The sequence below is a fragment of the Neopsephotus bourkii genome, unplaced genomic scaffold (genome assembly GCF_033783945.1).
Source record: "Neopsephotus bourkii isolate Nb327-2 ecotype Australia unplaced genomic scaffold, CSIRO-AGI_Nbou_v1 NB_1027, whole genome shotgun sequence".
NCBI lineage: Eukaryota > Metazoa > Chordata > Aves > Psittaciformes > Psittacidae > Neopsephotus > Neopsephotus bourkii.
In genome coordinates, this window is record NW_026901516.1 from 1,231,452 (window position 1) to 1,239,174 (window position 7,723).

Here is a 7,723-nt window from a genome sequence, read left to right on the forward strand (position 1 = left end):
TATTGCCTATTCCTTGTAGGTAAATGATTGTGATCCATGGGAGGAATAGAGAACTTACATGGATGGGGGAACAACATCGTAAGACCAACAGACTGCTACGCAAAATGATGACTTAATAGGCAGTGCCTGTAACCATGTGTTGTATTAATTAATTTAAATTAATGTTTCAACTACTAGGAAGATTTTAATTCTGTTGTAAATGGCAAGTGCTCAGTGTGCAATGAAGCAGATAAATGTAGAAAATTACTGCTCCACAAGAGAACGTTGCTGTTAGCTCTTCTTTTTAAGGGAAAAGGAGCTGACATAACAGGACAGGACATTTCCCACTCAGAAAACATGCATGCTCAGGCAAGCTGCAGGACTGTGTAAAGCAGGCAGCTGTGGAGAGATGAGTAAGTCCAATCCATTCAGAGATAAAACAACTTTTCTTTCTTTCTTTTTTTTCATAGGATAGTCTAATGTGGAAACTGCCAATCCTTCTCCTCTCACTACTTCTTTGATGTTCATTTGCTTTAAATTTTTTCCCCTGTGATGAACAACAGAGATTGCCAGTAAGTATTTGCAAGCTCAGCAGCAAAGCAGAAGGAACAGACTATTTGTTGTTCAGAATGAATCCTTGAAAATTACTGCCTACAGTCATTCCCTTCTGTTTGCTTTACTGTTACAGGATAAAGGCAAGCAAACAAAGTACAATGGCCATAGCTATAATAATAACAACTCATTAATGTAAACTTCTATTGGAGGCTTGTAAGCCTGCAAAATATCACTCTGAAAGGGATACTGAAAAAGATGCACTTATTTTCTCACAGCCCATCCCTTTTTACTTGTAGGTATTACTTGCAACTGATGATTTTTTTGTGTTAAATGTCAACACTGTTAAAATTACCACCAGAACAGTCAAAGTACCCTGTCCATAAGGGTCACATATTTAGGGAAAAATGCAAGAAGAGAGTCAGAGTACTACAAGATGGTAATATCTTCTCCAGACACACTCCCCGTCTCAAACCACTACATATGTTGCACATGCTGCACACAGACAGCATAACCTTCTCCTTCAGAAGGCATCCATCCTGGAGTCCTTCCTTGAATTGGATTTTCCTCACCCCAAGCCAACGGCGGGTGGCGGCACTAGATGGCACTGAAAGCCCTGCGGTTTGGGCAGGTTTAGGGTTATTTTGGGCTTTACGCGCCACCTGGTGGTATTGCCCACTTTTTCTTGCAAAGTCTGGTTAGGGCCCTGTCACTGTCAGCCACCACTTCCCACGTTTTTCAGTAACTACGTTTCAAAATACAGTGCCATCGAGGTTTTCCTAAACTGAATAGTATTCCCCCTCCTTTCTCATTATGCTTTTGAAAAGGAGTTCAATATGCAATATACTTACCAATTCTGATTTTTGGCCAGAAACATTTAATCAGAGAAAGTTTGGCTTACAGGCATGCATGCGTTGCCAAATGCAATCCTGCTGCTGGACGTTAACTGCATTTCGGTGCCCTTTTTTCCATAGCCCTTTGGCTTCTCCTCCTTCATGTTTCCTTCTGAAAACTCAATCAAATACGCAGGACAAACCTGAAAGACTGCCATGTCAGGCAAGAGCACAAAGAATACCAAAGGCACACAATCACATATCCATATAGTCTTCCAACCTTACCCCACCCACCCAAAACATAGAAAAAGAAAGAGGAAAAAATAGAAACAGCAAAGGATTGGTCCTGTCCCCAAAGCCAGGAAAGTATCTAATCATCCTTCAAGATGCTGCACAAGAATGCTGATGACCTAGCAAGGGTTTTCTCCCACACAAGTTTGCTGAAAACCTGCTCATTCCTGACACTTAGTTTGTTTGGCCTAAAATATTTTAGTAACAATTAACATCTTATTTCATGTCCACGGAATGTGTCTCCTAGATAGAAGTGTGCATTATTTGTGTACTCTAGATTCTGCTTTGCCATTTCCTGGACAGCACCCATTGCCAGGCTGGAAGCAGTGTGCAACAGGTATACACTGAAAAAGAATCACATTTTGAGACTTCTGCACTACTGTAAAAGCTGGGGAAGGGGGCTTCATTTCAGTCTTGCTCATGTTGAGGTTGACAGAGAAAGTTCTCTTTCACATGTTTACGATCATAGGGTAGACTTTGTCTTTTGCTTCTACTTTGTAAACTGATGATGAAACAAGAATTTGCCAGAGTGGTGTGACAAGGAGGAGTCCACCCTGAAAGGCAGAAGAGCTAACTTGTTCTTGCTGGCATTACCGACAGTGGCACACCAAAGCCAAAACTCAGCCAACAATTCAATTACACTGTTATCATCCTACATCCCACTGCCTGGGGGAAAGGATGAAGGGGGGTGGCAGGTATATACTAAGTCATAAGGTGGGCAATTCTGCAAACTGCCAGACCAAGTAGATTAGCCAGGGGAATTCAGAAAGGAGTGCAAAACAGTTGACCTACCTAAAATGAATCCTCTCATCCACATAATGAAGACAAAATTTGCATTAGAAATCCATACAGCTGTTTGGAAAGGGGAAGGTTGCCCTCAGGGACAAATCCACTCCCTAACACCCAGCCTTAGCATCTCCCTTATGCCTGGCCAAGGTCCTCCCCCTCATGAGGAAGAATCCTCCCCCTGAGGCACCTAAGCAACAGTGGAGCAATCCTGAGGAGGATGCTTTATTAAATTAAATGTCCTCGTGGGAGGATACAATTCAAGGGTTTTTTCCCCTTCTTTTTTCCTTATTTTTTTTCCCAAATTAATCTCCTTTCTCAGAGAATATGAAAGTGCTGCTTTTGTGTGGCACAATTCAAACTGAACTTTGTCTCTCTCTTTTTAAAGTTGAATATGCATAAAAAGTAACTGGTTTCCAAAATCAGGTTGTCTCTTCTTTCAGGTCTGATTACTCGCTCCAAATTCATCATTAGGATACTGTAATGTGGATCCGTATCTTAAGCAGGACTAGCCAGGGAAAACAATGAGGAGTGTCCTGCCTAAATTAATACCACAACATGTCCCATAGAAAATAAATAAAAGATAAATCAAGCCAAGTCAGTTTCATTTAGGCCAAATGTGGGAGGAATTTGGTCTTGTTCTATTCTAAAAGAAATGAATATAAGAAATATATCCTAAATAATCAAGACTGGCAAATGTTTTGTATATAAGTAACCATGACTACATCCCTAAAATACAGATGAGGATTTTTCAGAGCTTTAATATCAGGTTTCCTATACAAAATACTCAGCAGAAATTCTCAAGTACAGTATTCTTTACTTTTTATAGTTAGCTCTTTTTTTTTCACTTCAGTCAGCGTAAGCCCCTTAACAACACACTCCTTTTGCTGTCCTGTTGTTTGTATGCTGATGAAAGAACCACATATATAAAACATCTCTGTAGCAACCCCTTAGAAGGTCTCTATTTTTGTAGAGTAAGAAAGAGCTTTAACTGGTGGACGTGGCAATTACTTAAATATTGTTCTGTATACTGTCCAGATGCAAACGGTATAGTACAGTTATGGTCTGAAAAATGCTAAAAATAGTAACATGGGGCTTGGTATTTATGATCACTTAGTGACTTAACAAATATTCTTGGGTTGAGTTTTCTTAAAGCTGTTTTTCTAACCTCACGTAGTACAAATTCAATATAGGATATAATGGCCAAGCTATATTAGCCCAGTGTTTTACTGGTGACAGCATAAAGAAGCAAAAGACAAAGCTTCACATCATGATGCCTCTATGCAGCTTCAGTAACAGGACTTTGCACTGATTTTGCATGGGTATGGACACCACCATGCTTACTTCCTGACTGCATTTCAAGCTTGGGTCTCACCACATGCTTAAGCTCAAATTTGTTTCACATCTAAATATTTGAGTACTAATATCCAAAAATGCAGGATCTTCAAACAAGCATAAATTTGGAGCCACACTATTCCTTATCCCAGATTTAAGTATGTGCCAACCCACAGGCTGTGTTACCTCATGTCAAATTATCTGCTCTTATCTCCATGCAGCAAAATTACATGGTCAGTACAATGCAGACACGGTCAGTACAATGCAGACAAGTCAGCCTAGGAACCTTCTAAAAAAGGCTGTTGCCTGCAGCAAGACAGTATAGGATAAGTAGGCTGCTGAACTGTACTTTAGAGACAGAACTGCAGTCACACAGATGAGAAAGTACATGTCATTTCAGGCAGCTTTCTGGCCTGTGTGCCAGCAAGTAAAGGAGATGCAGTCTATCTGTCCCAGAATTTCATGAGTCTTCTTAGAACAAATGCAATCTCTGTCTCTGGCTTAGGTTACACATAGCAAAACTGTACTTCAGTTAGACAACTGACATGAAAATGTTCCTGATTGTGGCACAGTCAGGGAGCAGATTTAAGTAAATTTCATTCCTCCCCAATGGCTCATTCCACCTCTGCAAGACAGTCTCCATTCTGTGATCATTCTTTGCATAAAACAGAAACATTAGTCAGGATGTCAGAAGGGCTTTCCAGCCTGGTCCTGTTCATTACTTCCTTGCAGCTCCTGAAGATGCTGAGCAAAATGGCAACACTTGCTCTGAGAAAGCAGAGTGCATGAACAACAGACAGTGCAAACTCCTCTTCCTACCAAGCAGTACTCATTGTCTGTATTGTACCATGATGCAGTTATGTTGCTCAGACATTTTGCTGTTACCAAGCGTTTGGGATTGTTTTAATCTAATTTTCTTCAAGGTTTTCTTTATAGGGCAACTTCACATAGAGCAACTTCGTTATCCACCCAGTTGGGAGAGGTATATGAGTAAAATTGGCACAGATCTATAGATTGGAAAAACGAAGGGAGGACAGACCTCACCTACTCATACTGCACAGAGCTCTTATTCATGTAAGTAAGGTCGCTGATGAAGACAGGACTTTAAGTTACTTACTGAGAAGAAAATTAGTATCAGAAAAGTAAACAGAATTACAAAGTTCTTGACTCTCCAGCTTTGCTGAGACCCACAACCTCTTTCTCATGACTCCTCTAAACATAAAAGTCACCTTAACTTTCTTTGGCACGTAGAAATTCTAATTTGTATGAGACTCCAGTGACTTGCCTCACTGGTGTTTTAGGGCATAAATACCTCTTAAAAGAAGAAAAAGGTCAGATTCATTAAAGACTTCACAACTCTACTCATGACTACCAGGCTGTTGCAATGTAATGACTCCAGGAGATAGGTCTACAGTCCTAGTGTTAAGGAATGCAATTTGAGCCTTTGCCGGTACAGACATGTCACTGATGCTACTAAAACAAAACTTGAGCTAAAATTTGTTTCAAGTCTTTACTTGCTTGCAATGGAAAGTTTGCTGGCAGCTGTTGTCATCATTAGCCTTGTGGCGATGTTTTTTTCTGAAGTGTCTTGTGTCTTATTGAAGCTTAATGCTTGTTAAGTTGGGAGGGGACTTTGGGTGATCTGCCAACAGCAGACAATAAAGTGTTCTCTTCTCCTGTTGTAACAGAGTCATAAGTTTTGGTTTATGGATAATGGCAGCTACACACAGTAAATTAAAACACACACAAAAAAAGAGGAAAACATGTGGGCTTTTCTCTAAATAGTCCATTTAGACCATTACAGGCTCCCCTAGGGCTTTAAATGCAATTGTAAAAACACCCTGGTTTTTCACCATTAACTATTTTATTTTCCTAGTAGGCTAAGAGTGGGCATTTTTACAGCAATATCCCTAGCCATGGACACCAATTTTATAAGTTTTGAGCTCGATTCCTATCACCCCACTTTGCTGTGGCTCCCCAGAACAGCTGTGAAAGCTATGGTCTGGAGAATGCCCCCTCCTCCCTGCCCAGCTCTTTGGGAAAGAGTAGAAATTCATCACCTGCTTGTACTCTGTCCTCTGGTTTTGCCTGCCCACTATGGATTGTTGGGATGGGTGGTGGTCTAGTTATTAAATATGGGTCAGATACATCAGCTTTATCCTGTAAACTGACAGACAGCTGTATCTCAAAGTGTGCCAGGAAGCCCAGGAAGGAACCACTTAAGCAAACCAACCAGTCTAAAGCAGACCCAAGTACATGGGTCCTATATAGTGAAGTCTGTACATGTGGCTTCAGGAGCTATGTCAGGGCCATGGGACTCACTTCAGGACATTTGATAATTCACTGGCATAAAACACCAGAACCAATTAAGCCCACCAGCTTCAGTACAGAGGCCTTCTAATGTGTCCTGCAAGCAGATCAGGAGGTACTGTATCACCCTATGGAGTCACACAGCAGCCTCAGACTACTAAGCTTAGGTTTAGGTTCATTATTATACAACAGGTCCAGTGAAGGATAATCAGATCATGATATTTAAAAAGCAACCAGCCACCTTCAGCAGAAAGAAAAAAGCTAGAAGTCCGAGCAAGGAGCAGCATGTTTTGACCTTCGATTGTGGTTTTCCTTGTTTGCTCAAGTTGTCAGAGACCTTGAAGTTACATGGAGCAAGCACGGCCAGAGACTGGCATTGTTCTAGCAGCATGAGGAAATTAAACTGTAAAATAAATCTGCAAAATGTGTGTTTTTTTAACACTGAGCACTGTGGGATGGAGATGTAAGTTAAATGGGGGATCCAGTTCCTTACAGTGACTCCAGCTCCTCAGGGTGACCTCGGGCCATCCACTTCATCTCTATCTTTTCTCCTCCTCTGTATAACAGCCATAATGATGATACACCAGTGCCTTACCCTTTTCTGCCTCAACTCCTCAGGCAGTGAGTTGCTGGCAGTTGCGTGCATGCACACAGCCCAGCACCACTGGGCTGGCAGTGCAGCTCGTCACAGCTCTTACAGCAGCAAGAAGGTGAGCAGCACTTCTGTGTCACCCTGTGAGCAAATGCATAGCAAGGTTCACTGCCCCTGCCATGGTGCAGGTAGAAAGGCAGCAGGCAATAACTACTTTCTGCACACTTAACAGTTTAAAGGAGGTAATTGCCATACATAACTTATACCTTATGGGCAACTCAGGAAAGTGGAATTAATTAACTATCTTGGCACTTGGCCTTGATTCTACTACCAGCGTGTATTACAAAACATATAAACATCATGGAAGTGACAAATAGATCATAGAACCATGATCTATTTGTCATGCTGTGCAACAAATCAGGTAAAGTACTACAGAATAGGAAGCTAACATCTTTCCTCATGCATGCTCTGCCTTACAGAATCATCTCCTCCTGTAGGGATCAGAGGCAACAGCATTCCTGCTATTAGATGCCTTTCAGTTACAGAGGGACAAGAAGCATAGAAATAAAATTCCACTTGTGCATCTGCCTTTCCTAAGCGGCCAGCACAAGTATTTCACTCAGTTTAACCCTGGAACCTCAGACCCAGCCAAAAGCCAGATGAGCCTCCCTGAGCTCACTCAACTGGTAATCTTTTGCCAGGTTCTCTGCACTTGCCTGTTTTCCTAGCTTTCTTTCATGGTACTTTAATGTCTTTTTATCTTCCTGCATGATAAAACTAGATAAACTAATAGGAAAAAAAAAATAAGAAAAAGAACAGAAAAGATAAATTAGCATTTGTAACAACAATCTCACGAATTTTTCTGGAAGGCTTATAGTCTGACCTTCCAGAGACAAAATCCACAGGCTACCAACAGAATTCTTCCTCCTGTTCTGACCAAACCATTTACATAAAAATGGGCAGGTTTTTTCTCCTAGCATCAGGATTTTCTGAAAAGTATTTCACACATCAATTTGTCCTTAGGTATGGAGATAGCTAGCCTCCC

General features: G+C 41.2%; 1 long non-coding RNA gene across 1 annotated transcript; it reads right to left on the reverse strand.

The window, feature by feature from the left end:
- Positions 1-1,169: 1,169 nt before the first annotated feature.
- On the reverse strand, positions 1,170-6,921 carry LOC133216115 (uncharacterized). The gene is made up of 3 exons (XR_009726560.1): positions 6,382-6,921; positions 5,291-5,452; positions 1,170-1,536 (listed from the first exon to the last, which is right to left on the reverse strand). It is a non-coding gene; the product is annotated as an uncharacterized LOC133216115 (long non-coding RNA).
- Between the last annotated feature and the right edge of the window lie 802 nt (positions 6,922-7,723).